This window comes from Camellia sinensis, chromosome 8 (assembly GCF_055761805.1).
Source record: "Camellia sinensis isolate YWXY chromosome 8, ASM5576180v1, whole genome shotgun sequence".
NCBI lineage: Eukaryota > Viridiplantae > Streptophyta > Magnoliopsida > Ericales > Theaceae > Camellia > Camellia sinensis.
In genome coordinates this window covers 115,066,908-115,093,162 of record NC_138968.1, presented here as the reverse complement: position 1 = coordinate 115,093,162, position 26,255 = coordinate 115,066,908, and the positions used below count along the sequence as shown (strand labels likewise).

Below are 26,255 nucleotides of genomic sequence, written 5' to 3'. Positions count from 1 at the left end.
TCTCTGGACAAAGATGAAGGCTTAAGTTAGAAATTTCTCTAGAAAGTTCAGATTTTCTTTGAAGTGTGAAGTCCATAGAAATTTTCAGAATTTCTCTGGATCAGATTTTCTCTGGGCCGAATTTTCTCTGGATCGATGTTAAGGGACCTTAGACATTATGAAAATATTGAGTGTCCTTTATGTTATAAAATCTTAATACCATGGGCCTTAAAAAAAAACCCCTATATATTATTCCCTCTCCCTAATCTTTTTACTTTTTAATTCGGGAAATCTTCTTTTATTTTTTTAAGTGTATATATTATTCTCAAATTTATTTTTTTGAGTTATATTAAAATTCTAAATAAATTATCAAATTTTCAAACAAACTTTGTTTATTTTTTGTTTCTACTTTTCAAAAAACACTTTTCAGAAAATTTTACTTTCTTATTTTTCATGTTTTTTTGTTTTTACTGAATTTTTTTAATATTTTAAACAATTGTTTTACTTTTTGGACACACCTAACATAAATATACCTAAAAAGTAAAAAAATTGTAAAAAAAGTCTTTTAAAAATTCACTAAATACCAAAAATACAAAAAAAAAAATACAAGAGTTAAGTGTATTTTTTTTATTTTTATGTATTTATTAATTTTTTAAAATATTTTTTCGCAAATTTTTTACTTTTTAGATACATCTAAGTGCATCTAAAAAAGTAAAAAAATGTTTAAAATTTAAAAAATATTTACTAAAAATAAAAAAACACGAAAATAAAAAAGTCAATTTTTGAAAAACTTAATACAGAAAACTCAAACCAAACATACTGATTAAAATTCTAAATAAATTATTAAATTTTCAAACAAACTTTGTGGGACACACACGAGAGATGTTTTTGCGCTTTTTCCCTCTGTCCTGCCCCCTCCCTTTTTCCATTTCACGTTTGTAGCCCTAGACAACAGCCCCTCTCTCTCTCTCTCTCTCTCTCTCTCTCTCTCACTTGAATGGAGGCGAGCGACGAGCGGCGATTGGCGACATTGGTGGCGAACGACGAGCGGCGATTGTGGTGGTGAGCGACTATCTACGACAGTGGCGGCGCGCAGCGATCGAAGCATCGATTCGAAGGTATTCTTCTCTTCTTCTCTTCTCTTTGATGGATCTTCTCTTCTCAACCTTTGTTATGTGAGTGTGTTCTTTTTTTTTCTTTTTTTTTTCAGTAATTAGGGTTTATGATCGGTAGCGAGCGGCGGCAGTGGCGATCGAAGGTATTGTTCTATTCTTGTCTCTTCTCTGCTCTGCTCTGTTTTTCTCTTCCCTTCTCAAGAATCATTATTTGATATTTTTTCGGTTCATTATTTGATATATATTCTAGGCAACCTACTAGCTACTGCTTTTCTATTTTTGTTCAGCTTTCATGAAAATTTTGATTTGGTTCATGTTTGTAGTTGTCTTTAAGTGGATATGATATGATATAATTTTAAGTTCTCGTACTAAGATTTTTTCCCTCACTGGCTCTACTGTTTCTCTGCTATTCAACATTATTATGAAACGAGGCCAGGTTTTTCTGTGGCTCTTCGGTCCTGTTTTTGTAAGAAATGGTTATCCTGTTCATTTTTTTTGGCTATATTACGCTTGCCCATTCTAGCAATGGGATGCAAAAAGTTAAATGGTGTTATTTTTAGTTGGAGGTTGAGGATCAAAGCCTCCTATCAATTTTGAAATGCTGAATGGCATTTGTCTGGATCTGTTATTTTTTGCAGAGCTTAAACTTTTAGATGGAATTGATTGTGGCTATGTGGTTTTGTTTTACTGTAAGAATTTTCCCTATGGTGTTAGTTTATTAATAGTTTGATGTTTATGAGGACATTTCCCTATGGTGTTAGTTTATTAATAGTTTGAAGTTTATGAGAACATGTAACCATTTAGTCTTCATGGCATGATTTAGTTATCTCATCAAGGTATAGGGCTATAATTACCAAAAATAAAATAAAAGGAGATTAATGGGCTCTGACTATTTCCCTCGTGCTATAGTTGATACTATCTTCCAACTTTTTTTGTAGTGGCTCACTTAATATAATAATATAGAATATAAGAAAACCTAAATTCAAAACTACATCGTTTATGATCTTGCAGTTTTTTTTACTTTGATTTGTTTTTACAATCAAACTCTCGACCATCCGTGTCTCAAAAACCCTAGAAGCTTACTTTCGCCGAAGACTTTTCATTACGTTCGTCAGAGACTCTCCATCGCCTTCACCATACTATCCAGGTTTGCATGAATACAACATATTTTCTCTTTAAATGTTAGGAGGTTTCAAGAAAAAATATATAATTTTTCTCACTTTGGTTGATTTATTTATTTATTTTTTGAATGTTATTAGTTTTTTTCTTAGTCTTGAGAACTGTTGCTTTGATTGGGATACTAGATTACCATCCGTTGGTAGCAATCAAAAGTGGAAACCCATTCCTTTGCAAAATCTTCTGTGTAAAAACTCATGCGTATATAGTAAATCCATTATTGATAGAAAAAGAATCCATCAAATAACAATTCAAATCATCAAATTGTAAAGCCACATGCTTCAGTCAAGATAGTGTATGAGAAAATAGAAAATCACTAACAGTAGAATTACCTAAAAATAAAATAACACTTCTTCATAACATATTTTCTCTTTAAATGTAAGGAGGCCTCCAGAAAAATTATATAATTTTCTTTACTTTTATGATTGTGGTTGGTTGATTTTTTTTCTCCTTGCAGAATGTTAAGAGTTTGTACTAGGGGTGGGCGTGGGTCGATTGCGGCCACAGAACCTCCAGTCCGCCAAATTGGCAGATTGGAAAAAATCAATCTGCATCCGTCCGCCAATCCGACGGATGTGGATTGAGCGAATTGGTAGATTAACGGATGGATGCGAATCGGTTTGGCAGTTTAAAATTTTATAAATTTTTAACATAATTCAACTTGTGCACTTTCTCAAAAAAAAAAAAAAAGAAAAAAAAAAGGATTACAGTCAATAACTTAAAAAAATATTACAATCACTGCATGCCTCTTCCAAAGAAAAAAAGTTTGAGACTTTAGAATATTACAATCACTACATGCCTCATCCACATATTACGATCACAATATGTTTCATCTACATAAAATATTATGTAAAGTATTACAATATGTGATTTTTAAAATATAAAAACAATTCAAACCACCAAAACCATGAACAGAGCAGTGGTAGAGATTGTATGCCTCTGTATTGTTACATCTATCTCTGTTTTTGAAAATAAAAATCAATCATCATATATAATCTTTTTAATTTGTTATTTTTAGAGTTAGATTTAAAAATAAAAAAATATAGATAAATAATACATTTATTTTTTTCAATTTAAAAAATATATTCAAATTGAAAACTCTTTCTTAACAAAATATATTCAACAAATATTTAATCTCTTTTTTAATTAAACACACAAACAGAATATCTAACCAAATTGAAAACACAAAATCTTACAAATTACAAAGGTTGTTCGTGGTTTGGCGGTTCGATTGGGGCCAAATGAACCTCAAATTTGTCATCTGCCCAAAACTAGGCAGATTGAAAAAAATCAATTCGCAATCTCAAATCTGCCATTTGTATCAAATTTGTTTTGTTTGTGGTCTAGATTTGTAATCCATTCAGATTATAAAAGGCTTCACATGAGCGGATTGATAGTTTGGGCGAGGAGATGATATTAGAAAATAATTTGTTCAGCTTAGGGTGTTATCGGACGATTGGCTAATCCTTCGGCCAAGTGTAATTTTTTATTTTTTTACTACATTTTGGGTAGTACATTTTGAACATTAATATTTAATTTTTGGTTAAGTAAAAACCATTATTTTTATTTATTTTATTATTTTATTTAAAAATAATTTAATAATCTCCGCACTAATAACTATTATCAAAACAAATATAATTTAACTTAATCACCTCACTATCAATTTGTTTAGGGTTGATGACGTGTTCAGTGCTGCTGTGGCGACTGTGGTTAGAGCTACGACCAAAGAGTTCATGGTGGTTAGGCAACAGTGGACTGCGATCAGAATCCAGACAATGTTTCGGGCTTTTCTGGTAACTCTATTTTTTTTAATTTTTTTTTCTCTTTATCACTTTGTTTACTCGCATATGGGGGGAGGGGAGTGAGAGGGGGTTTTGTCAAATGATTGAATTGGATTTCATTCATCAGCAATTGAAAACTTAATCCCAAACAAATCCATCAAATACATACAGCTAAGACATGTATAGCTATGAAAAAATTGAGTAAACAGAGCGGAAAGGGGAACCAAAAAAAAAAAAATAGTTACCAAGAAAGCCCGAAACATGGTCTGGATTCTAATCGCAACCCACTGACCACCACAAAATCTTTGGTCGTAGCTCTAAGCACAGTCGCCACAGCAGCATTGAACATGTCATCGCCAAACGAAGACGAATCAGACGTAGCCACGTGGCCTCCTTTGTCACTCCTCCATAGCCTTCACTTTCGACCCTTACCAGTATTGCCCACATTTTCCTACAAAAAAAAAATAAAAATAAAAAATTGAAAACACTTTCTAAAAACAAAGAAAACAAGAAAATCAAACAAATGGGTCAGTGATGGTTGATAGTATGGGATTACTTGGTGACTTGATTGGGTCTTCTTGAGACCAATCAGTGATTTCAGCCATTTCCCTAAAGCACCCATTGTAGATTTTGTCAAAGGGGAAAATTGTTTTGAGTAATGCTAGAGACTCCAAATATTCTACCAAAAGTTTTACCAAATGTCTCACATGGGTGTGGGACCCACACAATGTGGGTCCCATGTGGGTCCCACACCCATGTGAGACATTTGGTAAAACTTTTGGTAGAATTTTTGGGACCTCTAGCATTTTTGAATTGTTTTTGCTTTGAGTGATTACAAAAGTGTTTTTTTTTCTTGAAAACAGCGACGTGAGAGAGAGAGAGAGAGAGAGTAATTAATGGAGGACACTTCGGAATCTATGTTGAATTATATGTTAAGTGTGTAATACGGAGAGGTTTGAATTTTTGAATTCGAATTAAAAAAATGGTAGTTCAAAAAAAAGAAAAAAAGAAGAGGTTTAAAAAAAGTGAAAGTGGACAAGTCATAGTTTAATTTTTTAAGGGTAAATTACAAGTTACTTTATGTGATTTTAGAAATTATATTATGCCCCTTAAGGTTTTTAAATTCATAACAAATAAGGTTTTTTATTAATAAATTATCAAGTTAATTAACAATTTTTATTAATGTTAAAATTTTATTTCAATTAATAATTCAGATAATTTTATTATTGTATAGTTGAACAGTTAGAAATTTTAGTTTTTTAATTAATTCTGTTAAATAAAAAATTCTGACAGGGAGGTATGTGTAATTTTCCAAACTATAGGGGGCAATTTGTATTTTAAGCAAAGTTTAGAGAGTGTATTTGTAATTTATCCTTTTTCTAAATATTAAAATATTACTTATATTTAAATTTTTATTTTATTTTATTTTATTATGATCTTACACTTTTTAAATTTGTGCCCTTATAAATTATTATTTAATAATCAATTCTAAAGTTATAAGGTCTGTTTGTTTTTAGAAAGAATGAAAATAATTGATAGTAAGGAGATTAAGTAAAATAATATTTGTTTTGATAATAGTTGTTAGTACGGAGATTATTAAATTATTTTTATATAAAATAATAAAATAAATAAAAATCATGGTTTTTACTTAACACAAAATTAAATATTAATGTTCAAATGTATTGCCCAAAATGTTGTAAAAAAAATAAAAAGTTGCACTTGGCCGAATGATTAGCTAGTCGTCCAGTAACACCCTAAACCAAACAGATTATTTTCTAATATCATCTCCTAACCCAAACTATCAATCCACTTATGTGAAGCCTTTTACAATCCGAAATGATTACAAATTTGGACCACCATAAACAAAACAAATATGATACAATTCATTTCAATTTTCTTACTGAAAAAAACAGAGAAAATCGGAACAACATCAAAATGGTGTTTCAAATTCATTACCTGTTGAGATAGGGAGTGTGCAATTGTTCTCTCCCTCTTGATGGCACCTTCTTGCCTCATTTGAAGCTTTGCCTTCAATTCCTTTGCTATTCTCGGGCTATCACACCACCCACCCTGACGAAGGATGTTCATTATTTAGTACTTGAACTGTGTCAATAGATGTTATGTAATGACAATCATGTTATATGAATTGGTTGAACAACTTATCAATATACCTCGGCATGCTTAATTGGATAAGCTTCGTTGTGATGTTTGTCAAGAAATTTAGTTGGACTTTGTGCAGATACACAAGAGGCCCTAACACGAGCCTAAGCTCGAACAAGAGCTTGCATACGCCTTAGTGTTATAGCAACTTGCTTCCTGACCTACCTGTCTCGGAAAATCGCTTGTAGCCTCACTACTGCTTTCAATGCCCTTAAAGCTTGTCTTGCCTTCAATCATCAATTCATTGCATAAACATGTATCAGCAAAAATTAGATTTCACAAAGAAAAGAAAAACTCAAAAAACGGAACATAATCATGATTCATAAAATATCAAAATTGAACAAACACAGATAAAATATGCAAGTTAATACTGGTTGTTTTGTGGTGATTATTAAATGATATGTATTAACAAACCAACAGTGAATAATTAATCTTTGCATTGCAAATCCCACTACCCTTTCTTGTTTGTAAATACTCTAGCATATTTGGTTATGATTTCAAAACCATTTTTTCCATTTTTTGAAAACAAAGTAAAATGGAAAGATGCATAATACAAGTTGCATTTCTTTTCTTTCTTTCCTTTTTTTTTTTTTTTTTTCAAGTCAGGTTTCCAAAAAAAAAAAAAAAAAAATCAAATCAGTGGTAAATCATACCAACTTTAATAATTAAAGTTATAAATTTTTTCATAAATATGTAAAAAAAAAAAATCAAAAACATTACTGGTTCACAATTTTCCCTCCCAAAAAATTGGAATCTTCTAGTGTTTGGTTGGATGGAAAACCAAATCTAGGAAAAAGAAGATTAAGATCTTACTAATGCAATCACAACACCATCACCACCACTACCCATTACCACCGTAACTAGGGATGGCAATTTGAAACCGGCCCGACGGGGACCCGCTTCCCCGACCCCGATTAGAGCGGTTTTTCCCCGAAAAACACCACCGACGGGCTGGGGATGGTATTCAAAAATAAATCCCCCGTGATTTTCGGGTCGGGGACAAGGATACGTTTTTCAGCCCCGGCCTCGTTTCCCCCCCGAAGTAAAATTACTACTTTACCCCCTCTATCCTTCATTCACATATATACCCTCATATGTCTCTCTCAGAATAATGACCCCTCCTCCGTCTCTCTCTCTCTTTCTCTCCCCTCCACTCTAACACTCTCGCACATCTCTTCCTCCTTAGCGGCGCCACCGCCACTGTCCAAGACGCCGGACTCCTCCTTACATAGATCCTCATGTATATTCAGATGGCACATCTCCTCCTCCTTAGCGGCGCCACTGCCACTGTCCATGACGTCGAAGTCGCCGTATAGCTCGCATCGACGCTTCACTCTCGCGCCTCTCTTCCACCTCTGTCCACGTTGCACCGCCGATCCACGTCCACCTCCTCCATCGTCCATCGTCCGTCGTCCATCGCCGACACCTCTGTCCACCTCCTCCATCGTCCATCGCTGATCCACGTCCATCTCCTTCGTCGTTCGTCAGAGTCACCTAACCATCATCTCTGTCGTCCGCTCTCTCTCTCTCTCTGTGACAGTGTCACACCCATATATACAGATCTGAGATCTGTTGATGTTTGATGATTTTGTTGATGATGCTATGTTGATGTTGTTTCTTTTTTTTTTTTTTGGTTTTGGTCGGGGAATTATCGGGGTCGGGGAAACCCGATCCCCGTTAGGGGACGGGAATGGGGACTGTAATAGATTCCCCGTCGGGGATCGGGGTTGGGGACGGGGAGTGTGATCCTCGGCCCCGCCCCGCCCCATTGTCATTCCTAACCGTAACCACTACTATCACCATCACCACCGCCATCTAAATTTTCTCTAGGAAAATGTTTCCGACCGAAACAAACAGCACATTTAGGGGGGGGAACAAAAGGGGGTTTTGTCAAATGATTGAATTTGATTTCATTCATCAGCAATTGAAAACTCAATCCCAAACAAAGCCATCAAATACATATAGCCAAGACATGTATAGCTATGAAAAAATTGAGTAAACAGAGTGATAAAGAGAATTTTTTTTTAAAAAAAAAGAGTTACTAGAAAAGCTCAAAACATGGTTTGGATTCTGATCGCAACCCACTCTTGCCTGACCACCATGAACTCTTTGGTCGTAGCTATAACCACAGTCGCCACAGCAGCACTGAACACGTCATCAACCCCAAACAAAGACAAATCAAACGCAGCCACGTGACCTGCTTTGTCGCTCCTCCATAGCCTTCACTTTCAACCCTTACCACTACTGCCCACATTTTCCTACCAAAAAAAAAAAAAAAATGAAAACAAGAAAATCAAGCAAATGGGTCAGTGATGGTTGAGAGTATGGGATTACTTGGTGGCTTGATTGGGTCTTCTTGAGACCAATCAGTGATTTCAGCCATTTCCCTAAAACACCCATTGTAGGTTTTTGTCAAAGGGGAAAATTGTTTTTGCTAAGTGATTTCAGAAGTGTTTTATAGTGAAAACAGCGATGGGGAAAACTATTTTTGATGAGTGATTGCATAAGTGTTTTATAGTGAAAACAGAGAGAGAGAGAGAGAGAGAGAGAGAGAGAGAGAAATTAAAGGACACTTCGGTGGATTATATGTTAAAGTGCCTAATACGGGAGGTTTTAATTTTTTAATTCGAATTAAAAAAAAAGAAAAAGGATTAAAAAAAGTGAAAGTGGACAGGTCGTAGTTTAATTTTTTTTAGGGTAAATTACAAACACATTCTTGAGTTTTATTTAAATTACAAATTATTTTATGTAATTTTAGAAATTATATTATGGCCTTTAAGATTTTTTAATTTCATAGCAAATATGTCATTTTATTAATAAATCATCAAGTTAATTAACAGTTTTTAATATTGTTAAAATTTTATTTCAATTAATAATTCAAATAATTTTGTTATTATATAGGTGAACAATTAGAAATTTTACTTTTTCAATTAATTCTGTTAAATAAAAAATTTTGACAGGGACGTATTTGTAATTTTCCAAACTACAGGAGGAATTCGTATTTTAAGCAAAACTCAGAGAGTGTATTTGTAATTTATCCTTTTTTTAAATATTAAAATACTAATATTTAAAATTTTATTTTATTTTATTTTATTGTGATCTTACACTTTTTAAATTTGTGCCCTTATAAATTATTATTTAATAATCAATTCTAAACTTATAAGGTCCGTTTGTTTTCAGAAAGAATGAAAAGAATTGATAGTGAGGAGATTAAATAAAATTACATTTGTTTTGATAATAGTTGTTAGTGCGGAGATTATTAAATTATTTTTATATAAAATAATAAAATAAATAAAAATCATGATTTTTACTTAACAAAAAATTAAATATTAATGTTCAAAATGTACTACCCAAAATGTAGTAAAAAAATAAAAAAATTGCACTTGGCCGAACGATTAGCCGATCGTCTGATAACACCCTAAGCCGAACGGATTATTTTTTAATATCATCTCCTCACCCAAACGATCAATCCGCTCATGTGAAGCCGTTTATAATTCAAATGCATTACAAATTTGGACCACAAACAAAACAAATTTAATACAAATTTACAGGTATGGGGTTGTTGATGCGCCTCAATTTAAGGTTTATTATGGGCTTATTTTTATAATCTGAATTGTTCATTTTGTAAGGTTCATTGAGTACTTCATGCATATCAAAAATTATGTTGATCGGATATTGATAGTTACGTGATCGGATTGCATATTTTTTATAATATTTCTCAAAAGAAAAACTTTGTTTATTTTTTTTTTATGATAAATATAATTCGATTGTATGGTTATCGATATTTGATTAAAATAATTTTTGACATGCTTAAAGTACTTGACGAACCCTACAAAATATCGGTTTGAATCATATAAATAATTGGATTTGTTTGGGAAGTGGGTTGATTTTTCGACTGTTTGAAGCCTTGTTTGGGAAGGACTTTTTTATTTTTTTGACTTTTTGTGAGAAAAAGAATGTACTGATTATGGGTTGGATGTGATGTTTTGTCTTATTGGGTTAAAAATCATATTTTGTCTTTTTGTGTCTAAAATAACCCCATACCCAACCCTTCCAACCCAAACGAAGCCAATAAGCCTCAAATTAAGACACAACAATTGTTGTTATGTCATTAACACAACAGCAACCCCTCAATGCCAAAATATGATATCATATCATATATGCATTTGATTATTGTTTCATGAGAACTGAATATGATGGTGCTAAATTTTGTAGTTTCCAATAACAATTTATTTGTCTTTGGTTTGTAAGTATTGGTTGTTGCCACATTGGAAGTTGAATCTACTAATCCCTTAATCTGATCACTCACTTGGGAAGAAAACTTGTTTTGGATGTAAAAGGCTAATTTTTCGTTTTTTGTATTTTCGATCTACGCACTAGACCAGCAAATAGACAGATTTAATTACTTAAGTTGACTGGTATTTTTTTAGATGGTTAGATATTAAAGGTTTAAAATGTCTCAGTTTATATTGATTGTTCTGTTTAATATGTTCTTTATTCAAATTAAAGGTATTGAAAGTAGAATCTTTGCTCATCTGTTCAAGTTCTGATAAAATTGAGCTGCAACTTATGATTACATTGAACTTCATTTATTTTTTGTAATTGGTTTAGACAAATCAAATATATTTATTTGTTGGGTTATGAGTTTTTTAAAGTCTTTGAGTTTTTTGTTTTTTGGTTTTTCAGTTTTCAGGAATTGGTTTTAAAAATAAGAAAAAAAAATCAAAATGTGTATTATTTTTTAAATGTTGTTATGATTTTTGTTTAACTTTGTCGTGTTTTTGTATCATTACTTTTAAATTGTTCATACAATCTTTCACGAGGTTCTTTTTTTATTTATTTATTTTTTATTTCTAATAGATAATGGATCAATCAACCTAGTGCCCAGGATGCTATTGCTATTCCCCCTTCTACCATCCAAGACCCTATTGATAATCCTTCAAAACCACCTAAGGTGCGTGCAACGACATTATAACAGTGGCTACAAAGCATGGGGTGCTTAGCAAACGAACCAACTTGAGGAGAGTTGTTCTAGCATCTTTCACATTTTAATCAATGATCAAGATTTATTTATGGTATAATCCCAAAATAAGAAATTTAAATATACACTTTAGATTTAAAATTTTGAGTAAATTTCTACAATTATATATATATATATATATATAAATGGTGCAAAGTCAAGGTATGGCAAGTCAATAAATTTTCGTGGAGTGTATGGGATGGTTGGGAATATTCCATCCTTGGCATGCTAACAAGAAAGGTCTGCCAACTCATAATAATTTCATTCATTCTATTAAAACTACCTTCCTTATATTGTATAAGGAAATACAATAATATTTCCAAAATAAAAATATACAATAATATTAAATATTTAATATGATATTTTTCTTTCTTGTTGACTCATCTTCATTACCTATATATACATATTGCACAACCACTTTCTCATACAAAAAAGAAAGACAAAACAATGGCAAAAGGATTCAAGATTTTGATCTCCCAAATCATCTCATCCTTCCAAGTCTGCCGCTCCAAAAATCCTTCCAACTTCCCAGAAAATCCTGTCCCTTCATTCCTCTAACTCTTCCCAAACCCTGTCTTCATTGACTGCCTGCTGGTAACCTCGCCCCCTTTCAAACCCCACCACTCCTCCTTCAAGTGCCATGTGTCCTCTATCTTCTCATCTGTTTGCTGTGGGTTCAGCAAACAGTACACCTCTAAAAATGACCTCACCGGATCATCGGAATTCAAATGGGACGAGACGCCGCGTCACGAAATCTACAACTCCTCCATCTCCAACTAAAATGAGATCTTGATGTAAAAAGTGATATTTTGCTACGGCCAAACAATCAATCGCAAAAAAAATAGATGCAAAAAGTCATATTTTTAGTAGTGTATAATGTTTGCCATATCATCATCCACAGCTCCACCACAACGTATTATCCTCTTGTAGCTTTCGTGACGCGGCGTCTTGTCCCACTTGAATTCTGGTGATTCGGTGAGGTCGTCTTCAGAGGTGTACTATGTGCCGAACCCACAGTCGACAGATGAGAAGATGGAGGACACGTGGTGCTTGAAGGAGGAGTGGTGGGGTTTGAAAGGGGGCGGGGTTGCTGGCGGACAGTGAATGAAGACGGGGTTTGGGTAGAGTTGGAGGAATGAAGGGAGAGGATTTTCTGGGAAGTTGGAAGGGTTTTTGGAGCGGCAGAATTGGAAGGATGAGACGATTTGGGAGATCAAAACCTTGAATCCTTTCGCTATTGTTTTGTCTCTCTTTTTTTTGTATGAGAAAGTGGTTGCTTGTACGGATTAGCTATTGCAATATGTATGTATATATAGGCAATGAAGATGAGTCAACAAGAAAGGAATGTATTTTTATTTTGAATATATTATTGTATATCCTTATATAATATAAGGAAGGTAGTTTTAATAGAATGAAAGAAATAATTTTATTTTGGAAATATTATTGTATATCCTTGTATAATATAAGGAAGGTAATTTTAATAGAATGAAAGAAATAATTATGAGTTGACAGACTTTTCTTGTTAACATGCCAAGGATGGTATATTCCCAACCGTGCCATACACTCCACGAAAATTTATTAACTTGCTATACCTTGACTTTGCACCATTTATATATATATATATATATAAACTTTTCTTGTTATGGGGTTATACCATAAATAAATCTTGATCATTGATTAAAAAATTGGGAGATTGATCAATAAGTCTCCTATTTTGGACTTGTAATCCATATAGTTCCATATATATATATATATAGATATATTTGTGATCCATTGAATCCTTTTAAATGTATATAGTGACTCATTTATTCACCACATTGGAGTGTCACATTTAGAAAAAGTATACTAAAAAATTTTAATGTCACATCATATTTACCATATTAGAGTGTCACATTTAAGAAAAATATATTAAAGAGTTTTTAATTTTTTTAGAGTGTTACATCATACTCACCACGTTGGAGTGTCACATGTCACGTTTGGAAAAAGTACACTAAGAAATTTTTAATTTTTTTTAGAGTGTCACATCATCTCTATCACGTTGTCACGTTTAAAAAAAATACACTAAGGAGTTATTAATTTTTTTTAAAGTGTCACATCATACCTGCCATTTTGTCACGTTTGAGAAAAGTTCACTAAGAAGTTTTTATTTTTTTTGAAGTGTTACATCATATCTTCTATGTTGTCACGTTTAAAAAAAGTACACTAAGGTATTTTTTTTGTGTAAAAGTTTTGGAGTGTCACATCTATCTGTTATGTTGTCACATTTATAAAAAGTACACTAAGGAGTTTTTAATTTTTTTTAGAGTATCACATTGTTAGAGTGTAATATTAATACCTGTCACATTGGATATCACATCATACTTGTCACATTAATAAAAGGGTATAACTGTCTACCAAAACACTACCAAAATAAAAAATAGGAATACATGGAAAGAAACTCTTCACTAATAGGGCTTAACAGATCAATAGAAAAAACTTGGAACTAATTGGAATGCTTGTTTGTGAGATGGGATTTATTAGTATCCCCATAAAATTTAAGTAATTTTATGAGTTTTTTTCTTAGAAAAATAGACAAATAGATATATAGACCTCTTGTCTATTTTTCTAACTATCGTCTCTTTATGACAGACTAATATAAACAATAGATGTTATAAACAATAATAATATCTATATAACATGCATCATGTTTTAAAATAGATTTTAGTCACACTATTCAATTTATTTCATTATTTATTTTTTTTTAGTTATTGAAAAAGAGTAGGGGAGAGCAATCAACTGTAATAATTCTTTCTGGTATAATCAAAAGAGTTCCTACTTGCTGAAAGTCAGATACGAGAGGCCTATACTGACCGCACAAAATAGGAGATCTGCAAGTGCTCCTTTATGGAAGAACTGGACTAACACTATCTCCCCAACACGATTCTCAGAACAAGCGGGCTTTCATGTTTGGGAAATGCTCTAGTATGTAATGTATATCGTATATAATTTTATCATAAAATTTTATAAATTTGTGTATAACTGACCTAAGTTCATCAAAATTTATGTAATTTTATAATAATTATGCGAATTTGTATTCAATTACATATTTTTGTAAGATCACACTATAACATATAATAATTTTAGAGACCAAGCTTTTTGTCTCTAAAAGTATAAATTTTGTTGTAAAAAATTTAGGAATTAATTCAGTTGTCATGAGAACAGTCGTTAAAAAGTCGTTTCGAAAAGCCAAAAATTGAATTTTTAGTGGCAAGATTTTAAAAATGTAGCTAATAAATATACTTTTAGGGACAAAATAACTTGATCCCAAAAAAGCTTATTTTTTGAGACTAAATTTTTGGTCCCAAAATGTTAATAATTCATCACTAAATATCCAATTTTATCACTAAAAATAAAATAATAACACTTTTGGTGACAAAATTATTTTGTTTCTAAAAAATAATTTTGTTCTTAAATTTTTATCTCTAAAACCTTAATTTCTTATAATGTCATTTATTTAAATTTGTAAAAACTTATATAATTTTATGATAGGGTTACATAATGCACATCGAGACATTTTCCTTCATGTTTTTACCCTTTAGGTAAATCCACAAAATTAATGACGTGTAGACATAAAAAATACTAAGGTCTTGTTTGGGAAGAGATAAAGTGGTTAAATTAGCACTAAAAGATTAAATAAATTAATTTAATCAATACAACAAAATGTCATATATAAATTATAATTATTTTATTTTTTTCTCACAATCATCACATCCAAATCAAAAAAGTTAAAAGTTCTTCTCAAATAGAGCTAATTTAGTCAGATTAAATTAGTCAAAAAGCTAAAAAATAAAACTAAATTAGCTCATTAATGATGTTTTAGTGAAATAAGATATTTATTTCAAAATGTTAGATGTGTTGAAAATATAGTGAGTTAACTTTGTAATAACTAACTTGCAGAATTTTTAAAAGTAAGTTATTTTTAAAAAATATTACAAAAAATATTTCCTTAAAAAAATGTTTCTTGACTTTTGTTCAACCAAATAATGAAAAATAAGTAAAGTATTTTACGTCAAAACAAACAGAAGACTTCATTTTACGTAGTTTCAAATGTCGCCCGTTGTGATAGATCAGGGACTATTAGGCCACATTTGTTTGGCAGATTAGGTTGGAGGGGATTGTTAGTGAGGGAATGGTTGGTGAAAAGATTATTAATGTGGGGGTTGTTAATGAGAGAATTAAGTAAAAGTGTGTTTTGATAATAGTGTGAGAGATGGTTAATGATGGGATTGTTAAATTATTTTTAAATAAAATAAATTAAAAAATTATTTTTATATTAATTTTTTTTTTAAATAAATATTAAAACAAAAGGTGTACTTGGGATTGTTGGTAAAAAAAAAAAAAAAAAAAGTGCACTTGGGACTTTTTTGGCCGGCCAACTATGATTGTAAAAAAAAAATTTTAAAAAAATTTCACTGTATTAGACATCCAGACAGACTAAAACCGCTCACTATTTTCTTAATCCCACTCGTTTTTCAGCCAAGCTAATCCTCCTACTGAGGGGGTTACTAAGCCGCACAGACTGTGAAGCCGATCCTCCCAAACAACACCAAACATGCTGTGGATGGGACCCATAGCAATCGAAGCAGCCAACCAAATTGGGCCTTAATGTAACTAGATAATTAGGGGATGTTTGGCATGTGCTAAAATAGCATACGCTTATTTTATTTGGATCACATCACTTCAAATTCAACTCATATTTTACTTTTTTGTGTGTAAAAAATCAAAAAGTATACTTATTTAAATAATTCCAAATACCCCCTTAATTATAGGATAAATTACAAATACACCCCTTAAGGTTTAGAAAATTACAAATACTCCTTATCAAAAAATTTTATTTAATAGAATTAACTGAAAAAATAAAATTCTTAACAGCTCTATTATACAATAATAAAATTATTTGAATTATTAATTGAAATAAATTTCTAATATCATTAAAAAATGTTAATCGACTAAATAATTTATTAATAAAAAGGTCATTTGTTATAAAATTAAAAACTCCAAAATCACATGGACAAATTGTGTTTTAAATAAATTTCAAAGAATTTATTTGTAATTTACCCATTATTTTTTTTTATATTAACCACCTTATATTAGGAATTGGTGGCCAAGATGTATATATTGTTATCACTCTATTTCAGTGACTATAGTTTTTCTTTGTGGAAAAAAAAAAAAAAACTCTTAAATTCGAAATTTTAAATACATCTTATATTTTTCAGCAAATGTACTTCGCAAAAATCAATGTAATTGTTTGGTTTCTTTTTTAGAAAAAAAAATTTAACATTTTTTTCGAAAAAATAGAAACTAATTTGATAAAAATAAATATTAAAAAAAATTTAAAATTATTTCTAACCTCCCAAAAAATTAAATAATGTGAAAATGATAATTTTTTTTTTCTTTCATCAAATTAATTTATAAGTTTTCAAAAAAAAAAATTTGAAAACCAAACCAAACATAAATTACCTGACAGCAGAGGAATAAGGCAAATGGACTAGTAGATTTGAGTTGCACGCGCATTATTTAAATTTGGCTTCACACATCTCATTTAATTTTGTGGCCAAGCTGTCATCCAAGGTGTGAAGATAGACCTTTGCTTCTAGACTTGAACCAATCAACTTCTTGGTACGAGCAACCTCCAGGACTTTATTCACCTCAGTTCGCAGCTGGTCAAAGTACCAAAATTTGGAAGAAGAAAAAAATTCATGTTGCACAAAACATACTTATAGTACCTTTCTTGTGCAAATGATATTTGCTTATAGATAAAGATATGCAACAATATCTTAAGCCAATGTCATCCACTAATGAAAACGAACATATTTTATTTGAAAATAAGAACACACTTGAACTGCACAAATAGTCATCTTAGGTTATTTAGTTGATCTTCAGTTCAAGAACAGAGAAATTACCACAAGAATATTTGCCCACAAATTGATTTCTTTGGGAAAGCAAGCCATCTTTCGCTCAATACCGGCCATCTTGACTCAAAAACAAATTTAGCAATTGAACCATCTTCAGTATTGTACTGAAAAGGAAGATTCTGCCAAACATCCTCAGCCAAATGAGGTAAGTATTGGAGCAATTACCCTCACAATGGAAAGCAGATGTGCTGCAAGAACTGTTTGACAACTTCTCCTTGTAAAACTTGTACAGCCCCTGAAAAAAATTAAAGATAAACATCGGGTGGCACAACTTTTCTCAAGTTGTAAGTTGATAATTAGAAAGAAAAAGTTAAAAGCACACTTTTCCTAACTTTTAGATAAACAATTTTTTTTCGACTTATATAAGTTACTTTTGTCAAACAGTTAAATTGAATGGAAATGTCTCAAGCTCAACCAAAACTGAAACATTAAGATGATAATTTTACATTTTTCATACATGATACTCATGTGGTATTCCTTTACATGGCATAATACACTCTAAGATGACAATTTCCAATGTACCCAAAAAATAAAAAATAACACTTTAAGATGACCACATGGCATATACATGTGACATTTTGAAATGCAAGGGGTCAAAGTGAATTAACCAACAGTTTCAAAAGAATTAACCACCTTAATAATGAACAGAAATTAGTTAAGTATTGGGTATTAATAGGAGGGAAAAGAAAATGCACTTCACAACATTATGGGAGCTAGAAGTATTGGGTCAGGAATTCAATGTACACATAAGCCAACACTTTTCTTTACAAGATGTGAATATAGAACATACAAATCAATTCTGTGGTGCAGCAGAATCAACATTTTAGCTAAAGTGCAGAGGCCAATAAGGGAAAATGAGAAATTGGGTGCCCCATACTAGGTTGACAATTGAAAATCATAAAACATTGAATGCAGAAAACCTACATGGCAAACAGAATCTAAATTCATTAACCATCAATATTGCAACATCCCTTGTGCCAAAAAATGTAGAATGATAGCTAGGTGGTAAAGAAATCACACTCAGGGAATTATTTAGTTCTTTATGATGTAAAGTAAGAAAAGAAGTACCTAAAGATATAGTTCTTTATGATGCGAAGTAACGTACCCAACATAGAGTCGATCTTTGGCAGCATCAAAATAGAAATTTGATAAATCAACAATTGCAAACTGTTGAATGATCTAAAAAGGGAAAAAATAAATGAATAATATGCCATACAAAAGAGCAAACTAAAATGTTTTCAAACCTCCGGTTGAATTAAGAGAAGTTCTATAAAACGGCTATTAGACTATCGATATTGTATGGGATAGAATGTTGGACAACTAAGAAACATGCAGATAAGATGAGTGTTGTTGAGATAAGGATGCTTAGGTGGATGTGTAGCAAGACTAGAAAATACTGAGTTAGGAATGAGTATATTCGAGAATGGGTAGAAGTAGTACTGATAAAAGATAAGTTGAGGGAGAATAGATTGAGATGGTTTTGTCATATACAATGGAGACCAACATAGACAATAGTAAAGATATGTGATACAGTGATGGTAGATGGAAGTGTCATTACAGGAAATTACACTTTTGGCGACCAAATTTGGTGACTAAAAAAAATTTAATCACCAAAAGTTGTGGAACTGGAGACCAAAAATTATATTAGTCGGCAAAAATACAAGAGTTAGCTACTAATTTTTTTTAATTGGGGCATATTGATTATTGGCGACTAAAAAAAATGTAGCCGCTAAAAATTCCACAATTGGCGACAAAAAATTTTTTTTTAGTCGCTGTATAGTTACTTTTGGCTACTAAAATTATTTAGTCGCCGAATGAAAAACAAAAATTTACTTTTTATCTTTGACGACCAAAAGTTTGGTAACTAAAAACTTATATTCAACGACCAACTAATATTTTAGTCGCTGTGTAGTTACTTTTGGCTGCTAAAATTATTTAGTCGCCGAATGAAAAACAAAAATTTACTTTTTATCTTCGGCGACCAAAAGTTTGGTAGCCAAAAACTTATTTTCAAAGACCAACTAATATTTTAGTCGCTGTGTAGTTACTTTTGGCTACTAAAATTATTTAGTCACCGAATGAAAAACAAAATTTTACTTTTTATTTTTGGCAACCAAAAGTTTAGTTGCCAAAAATTTGTTTTCAGCAAGATGACGCGTGTCACGACCCGAACCCGCCCCCATGGGTTAAGGACGTAACCGGCCAGTAATCCTAAGATTACCTACGGCCTCAAACCCAAACAGACTTAACACATCAGAGTAAAGGGGCCAAAAGGGAAGCAAAATTTAAAACTTTGTCCATAGAGCTGTGCTTACATGGCACATCAAAACAAACCATACATATGTACGTTAATAACTCACAACAGAAACATAGCGACATAGGTTCTGTACAGACAGGATCATCCAAAACTAAGTCAACCCATAAAAACTATAAGCAGACATATACAAAACTTCGCCAACCTGACAAAATGTAAATACATAACAAAAGGGCGAAGACGGGTCTCGTGCGTGAGACACAAGGGCTGACTCTCTCAAAACCTTAGTTGTTCCATACAGACTTCACCGAGACTGGGTCTGGACTTCTCTTGGCTCACCTACAAACACATGAATGAGCGTGAGCGATAGCCCAGTGAATAATTTTAAATCAAATACAGAAGTTACCTAACAATGTAAAACAACATGTTCCAAACGGCCTTAGGCCCAATTCATATTCCATTTAACAGATATATAACTATACGAAATTCAAATCAAGTGACTGTAGTTCTAAACATTCTGGCCTTTGGCCCATTCAGATTTCCGTTCATGTCAAAACGGCCTTCGGCCCACTCATTCATGTCAAAACGGCCTTAGGTCCATTTATTTCCATCAAAACGACCTTCGGTCCATTTATTCATATCGAAACGACCTTCGGTCTACTCGTTTACGTCAAACGGCCTTCGGCCCATACATTCGTGTCAAAACGGCCTTTGGCCCACTCATTCATGTCAAAACGACCTTAGGTCCATTCATATATGTCAAAACGACCTTCGGTCCACTCATTTCTATCAAAACGACCTTCGGTCCGTTCATATATGTCGAAACGACCTTCGGTCCATTCATATATGTCAAAACGACCTTCGATCCGTTCTTTTGTTATCAAAATGACCTTCGGTCCATTTATGTTTATCGAAACGACTTTTGGTCCATTTATGATTATCAAAACGACCTTTGGTCCATTTATGTTTATTCCTGTCAGACTTTTGTCCACAATCCCAATTAGCAACTTACGAAGCATATAAGGGAATAATAATTGGTCATTCACAATCATTCAAATATCGATATTACTCACAGTGATCGGCTTGTGGATTTGCCCTGGAGCTCGACCCTACACATTTCATGAACACAAAAGGGTCACTAACAGTTCAATCCGTTCTCTAATTCACATATTCCTCTTTAGGCTTTATTCTTAACTCGTTAACTCATTTACAATGCTCAATGCATGCCTAAGAGTGCTTACAAGTGAAAGAGGAAGGAAAAATTATAACACAGAATGCATTTTCAAAGTTTCAGAAAACAGGGTCCCCGCTCGAGCATGGACTTCCCCGCTCGAGCGGACCCTTAAGCCTGCAAAAGTGCTGGTTACATCAAAAATACGCTCGAGCGTGAAATAGGACGCTCAAGCGGAAAGCCTGTCAAAATAGCTCCCCCGCTCGAGCGTGAATTACCCCGCTCGAGTGGACATCAAGTCTGCAAAAAGTACTGGGAGCACGCATTTCCCGCTCGAGCGGACCTCAAAATTCTGGAAAACCCAGAACTGTGTTCTTGAGCTCCAATTCGATTTTCCAGCTACATTACTTGCATGCAATGGCTCAAATCTCAAATATAATCATACCAACATGGTACCAATGCAAGATTATAACATTATGAAGCTCAATTTCTTGATTTATCTACATGCATGGCCCAAAATATGCCAAACTCAACACCAACATAACAAATCCATGCATTCAAGCTCATATCTTCTCAAATTGTACATGCATGTGATGAATTAGCCACATTCTCAACTTGGATAACCCAAATGGTGATCAAAACATGAGTTTCCTTTAACATTACATATGGATTACACACATTTGTGCTCAAACATGTAATTTCACAGTAATTTCTTACATGCATGCACATATTAAGCTTCAATTCAACAATTCCAACACAATTTCATTTCAATCTTACTCTTGATCACCAAATTAGCTTGAACACACAAAATTATGAACTATAATCCAAGAATTACTCACCTAGAGGTTTTGATCTTCTAAGCTCTAGTCAATTCTTGAGCTAAATCCCCAAAATTTCCAAGCTTTAAGCCAAATTGCACAATTTCTCTCCCTTTCTCTCACCAAGGCCGGCCCTCACTCTCTCACAATTGAATCCCTCAGATTTTTGAGTTCATAAGAGTTAAAGGGGAGTGTAGTGCTATCATACAACAAGCCCCACTAATATAATATTTTAATATAAAATATTTGGGCACTTAATTCATCAATTTAATCAGTTTAATCTTACCGGAATTAATTTCTAATTAAATTTCACCGTAGGCTCTAAAAATTATGCCAACCACAGTGGCGTAATCAATTTCGGGTTCTGTGGCCGATAAGGCCCTCAATTTAATTTCCAGAGTAGATTATTCAAACAGATATTCCTACGGTGAACAGGTAGAATTCCAAGGTCGCATATATTCACATAATGGCATACAAAAATCATATCAAAACATATAATCACATACGTATTACGGACCAATTAGCATATTACTACGGTGAACAGGTAGAATTCCAAGGTCGCATATATTCACATAATGGCATACAAAAATCATATCAAAACATATAATCACATACGTATTACGGACCAATTAGCATATTACGGAACAGGGGCATCACAGTCTTCCCCCCTTTAGGAAGTTTGGTCCTCCAAACTTATTTTACCTTCAGTCGAAACAATTCGGAACACTTTTCATTCAACGGTTCCAACCCTTCTTAATAGTCATTCGCTTAGTCTTGAAATCAAGCAACGCTCTATTCTCAACCAGTCATAGATTTACCTTTTTTCCGCCATACAAGGCTTGTATGGTGCCATGCCAAAACTAGAGTGTGGGTTGTTGTTGGGAGCAAAGTTTGCCAATGATGGATAGACCTTTCCAACTCCCCTGAAAAATCTAATGCATATCTTTGGAGCATTCCTCCCAAAAATCTAAAAAGTTCTTTCTGAGCATACATCAATTTCCGGATGGAAAACAGCGCCGAATCATAATTCAGTTTCGTAACAATTCATAATTTGTCCAGATCATATACAGAAATCATAAGTCATGATTAAGTTTACGTGATACATCCATTAGCATTAACAGATCAGAACGGAACAGAATAGAACAGAACATATACACGTGAGGTTACGAATAACCAGTTCCATAAAGGAACCTCCGGATCCGGGTAACATAACAGAACAGAAGCTGAGCCCCCATTGCCTCTTGACGGCTTTTCAGAATTCAAACACATTTAGAATTTCTGTCTAAACAATAGATACTGGGACTCCATGTAAACGAGCGATCTTATCGATGTAAACAGTGGCTAATCTACAAGCATCATACAAAATTTTATAGGGAGAAATGGGCAACTTCAATAATTTTACCTACAATAGCCCAAATGGGACTTATACCTTGGGTGCTCAAGGTAGCCCCACAACGAAATTCGTAGCCACATATTCCCATTTCCATTCCAAAATGGAGAGAGGTTGAAGTAGTCCCGCCACTATCTAAAATTCAACTTCGACCTGTTGGCACCGAAAAATATTTAGACATATTCACCAACTGCCCTCTTCAAGGTAGGTCACCAACATATTTATTTCAATGTCAGTTAACTTTATCACAGAAGTTCGGTCTATTCCGTGTCACAAAAGTTCAATTCATTCTTCAATAATTCCCCAATTCACGATCTGATTCGGTATTTAGTCCAGTGACTCATCACAATTATCCAAGGTCAATTAAAAGTCTTCAGGAATATAAGGTAGATCCAGATACTGATTCCCGAAACAACAAAGGTAACATCGAAGTAATTACCCACACAATACACATAGTCCGTATATCCCCATAGTACCAATTGTAAAATACAACAACACTGAGGCAATCGACTTCTAATAGAATACACGTATTCTCAGTTCATTCAACAGTTTACGGTTTGCAATTCACAATTCAGTTCAGTATTCAATTCTCTGTTCCATCGAGTCTTTCTACTTTATCTGGTAGTCGTTAAAAGCATAAGGCAATTCATATACGTAAATCCCCATGATGCCAAAGGTAATATCAAAACAGTTAGTCACATGTTAGACCCAATTTACACATCCTCAGAGCCCCAATCACAGAATATAATGGCACTGAGCAGTTATTCACAAGACGTACTGAATTCGCACATTTCCGGATAATCAGGGTTTTTCAAAGCTTTTTGGATGTTAATAACATTTACATAATGCTAAAGGATGACATTCCGAACAAAACAAAGGAATAATCGTCTCGGAATCAAGCACACCCGTTCACGACCGTCGGTGGCCGACTCGAGATCGATTAGTCAAACCCACCCGTACGAAACCGTCGGTGGCAAAAGGTATCTCGATCAAAGGTGCTACATAGGCTTAACGTCCCCTAGCACGAAAGGACGCCCCAAGAATGTCATCAAAACAAACATAATATCACTCACCGTAACCTGATCTTCCAAAATCCGATAACACTGAAGCAACCACTCTCCCATACACAACATATTCTGATCAGTCAAGGACAACTGTTCAGTACTGCATATAGTCAAATCAATCTGCCATCATCAGTCCCCATAGCATCAAACAAACAAAATGGAACAACACTCCTTACGACACCCAATCACGGGGTTTGTACAATTCGGTTCATTTTTAACACATATGTCCTCAATAGTTGGGGATTGGTTCTCAACGATATTCATAGTTAGATTGATCTGTTGACAGCCCACAAAAGGTCTTTCAAATAAGTCAAGTATTCCAAACGAATTCAAGTTTTGGGTCTATCAGTTTTTCTGCCAAGAATAATCTGGCTATTCATTCACAAGCAATTCTTAATCCCCTTTTTACAAAATCAAATTAGATAGAGGGTCTTATCAGTCGATTCAAGCAACGGTCTTGTCAGATTAGATTGAACAAAAGTTCCATCAAATTATATCAAATGAGGGTTCCATCGGAACAATATCAGGCAAAGGTTCTATCGGATCGAATCAGATAAAAATTTTCTCAAATAGGGCACATTCGGCTCTGTAAGGCATACTTCATTTGCTTAGGTACATGGTTGATAGTTTCTCAACTGCCCTAAGTTCATCAGTTCTCAAAGTCATATCAGAATTATTCATCACAACTGTTCATATCAAAGCATTTCAAGTCATGTACAATATGGCATCGACTACATAAATTCGGGGGTAGTTGCATAAACGTGCAGTTATTCAGATCAGGAGGTATGTGCCATAATCAATACAGCAATTCCCAAACAAGTCTTATATACAAGTACATGGTGCACAGTAACACATTAAACAGAGTTCCTCGGTTGTACATAAGATAGGGTCTGTTACGCAAAAGTTCCAAATTAGTCACAAAATGTAGGTTTACGAGTCGAGCCCAGTATAGTCACATAATCCAGTCAATTTTCTTCCAATCAAAATGCATGGTCTCGTAACTTGCAGAGTTTATTATTTGGTGTGCTCAACCCAATTATACAATCACAAAGTCACAATTCCAGTGGTTTAGTCATTGAAGACAGTAGCATAGCAAATCAACCTGTGCATAGGTTTAGATATATATGTGTATGTGTAGAATCAATCAATATCCCAAAACGTATTTCACAAATTTTCCAAACGAGACATATATCTCCAATGAACACGGTCTCGATCATGTAGGTCTAACCAATCCAGATACACATGCAGCAGATATGGAAAAATATGCCGATCCGAATCAAATAATATCCTAAGCAAAGATGTACAGACGTACTAATTCAGAATCAATCAACACATAGGCATTTGTTTATAAACAGTATAGATACTTGGGATAACGGTTGCAGTATTCTGAGTGCTTTCCAGGACGAGTACAATTACTCTATCTTGATTAGCAATTCCCACCATTGGTACGAATTCAACTGAGGCAGAAGATTTACTCGCATTTGTTCAGTTCGGGGACAATTCCTTACCATATGGTCCATTTACCACACCTATAACAAGCCCCCAAAATCCGACAACGACTCCTCGACGTTTCTTACACTGGTGGTGGCAAAAGTTCTTACCATAACAGCAACGGACGTTGTTGTCTTAAGATCTCTGCCAATTCTTGTACTACTCTTTCGGACTATCAAGTCGGGCTGTGGAAGAACCTTCCAACCCGTATGCCCTTAATTCGCCCATACTCTACACAAATTCTTATCAAACTTTACCAAATACTGGGATGTGTTAGAATTTACCTACACCTACCACCATCTACTACCACACCTACTACACCTACCACCAATTTACCCTCACCTACTCCTCACCTACTACCCAAATCCTCTTCTATATAATAGGAATCCTTGTAATATCAACTATACAACAACACAATACAATCAATCAATAATACATTTCTCTATTTCTTTTTATACATTGCATTTTTTACATGGTATCAGAGCAGGTTTAAAATCTAAAAATTCTGCTTCACCGGCGGGCGGCAGCCTCGCCTTGGCCGTCCGCCGGACCTCTATACATACCTTGAAATTCTTCTTCACCACTTTGCCGGAACAACCCCAAAACCCCTCGTGGAACACCAGTGTCTGGCCAACATTTATGCGGTCCTAAGGTCTCAGGGCAATTACAACCTTCATCAGATTCTGCTCACAACTCGCCCTTCTACATTGTCCGTCTCTCGCATTGGATCAGGAGGATCAACTGGCAACGGCGGTGGTAATGGTGTTTTCATTGGGCTGAATTGGGAGAATATATCTGGTCTCCGCCCAGGCTTCGGCCTTTCCCATTCGATGGGGAAATCAAGAGGAGACCGGCGAATCATCTTCTCTTCTCCGGGCGCCA

The 26,255-nt window shown here is 33.7% G+C and overlaps 1 long non-coding RNA gene across 1 annotated transcript; it reads left to right on the top strand.

Annotated features, from left to right (window-relative positions):
* The first annotated feature begins 942 nt into the window (after positions 1–942).
* LOC114309873 (uncharacterized) lies at positions 943–13,935 on the top strand. The gene is made up of 4 exons (XR_014338025.1): positions 943–1,097; positions 1,190–1,237; positions 2,106–2,241; positions 11,072–13,935. It is a non-coding gene; the product is annotated as an uncharacterized LOC114309873 (long non-coding RNA).
* The last annotated feature ends 12,320 nt before the right edge of the window (positions 13,936–26,255 follow it).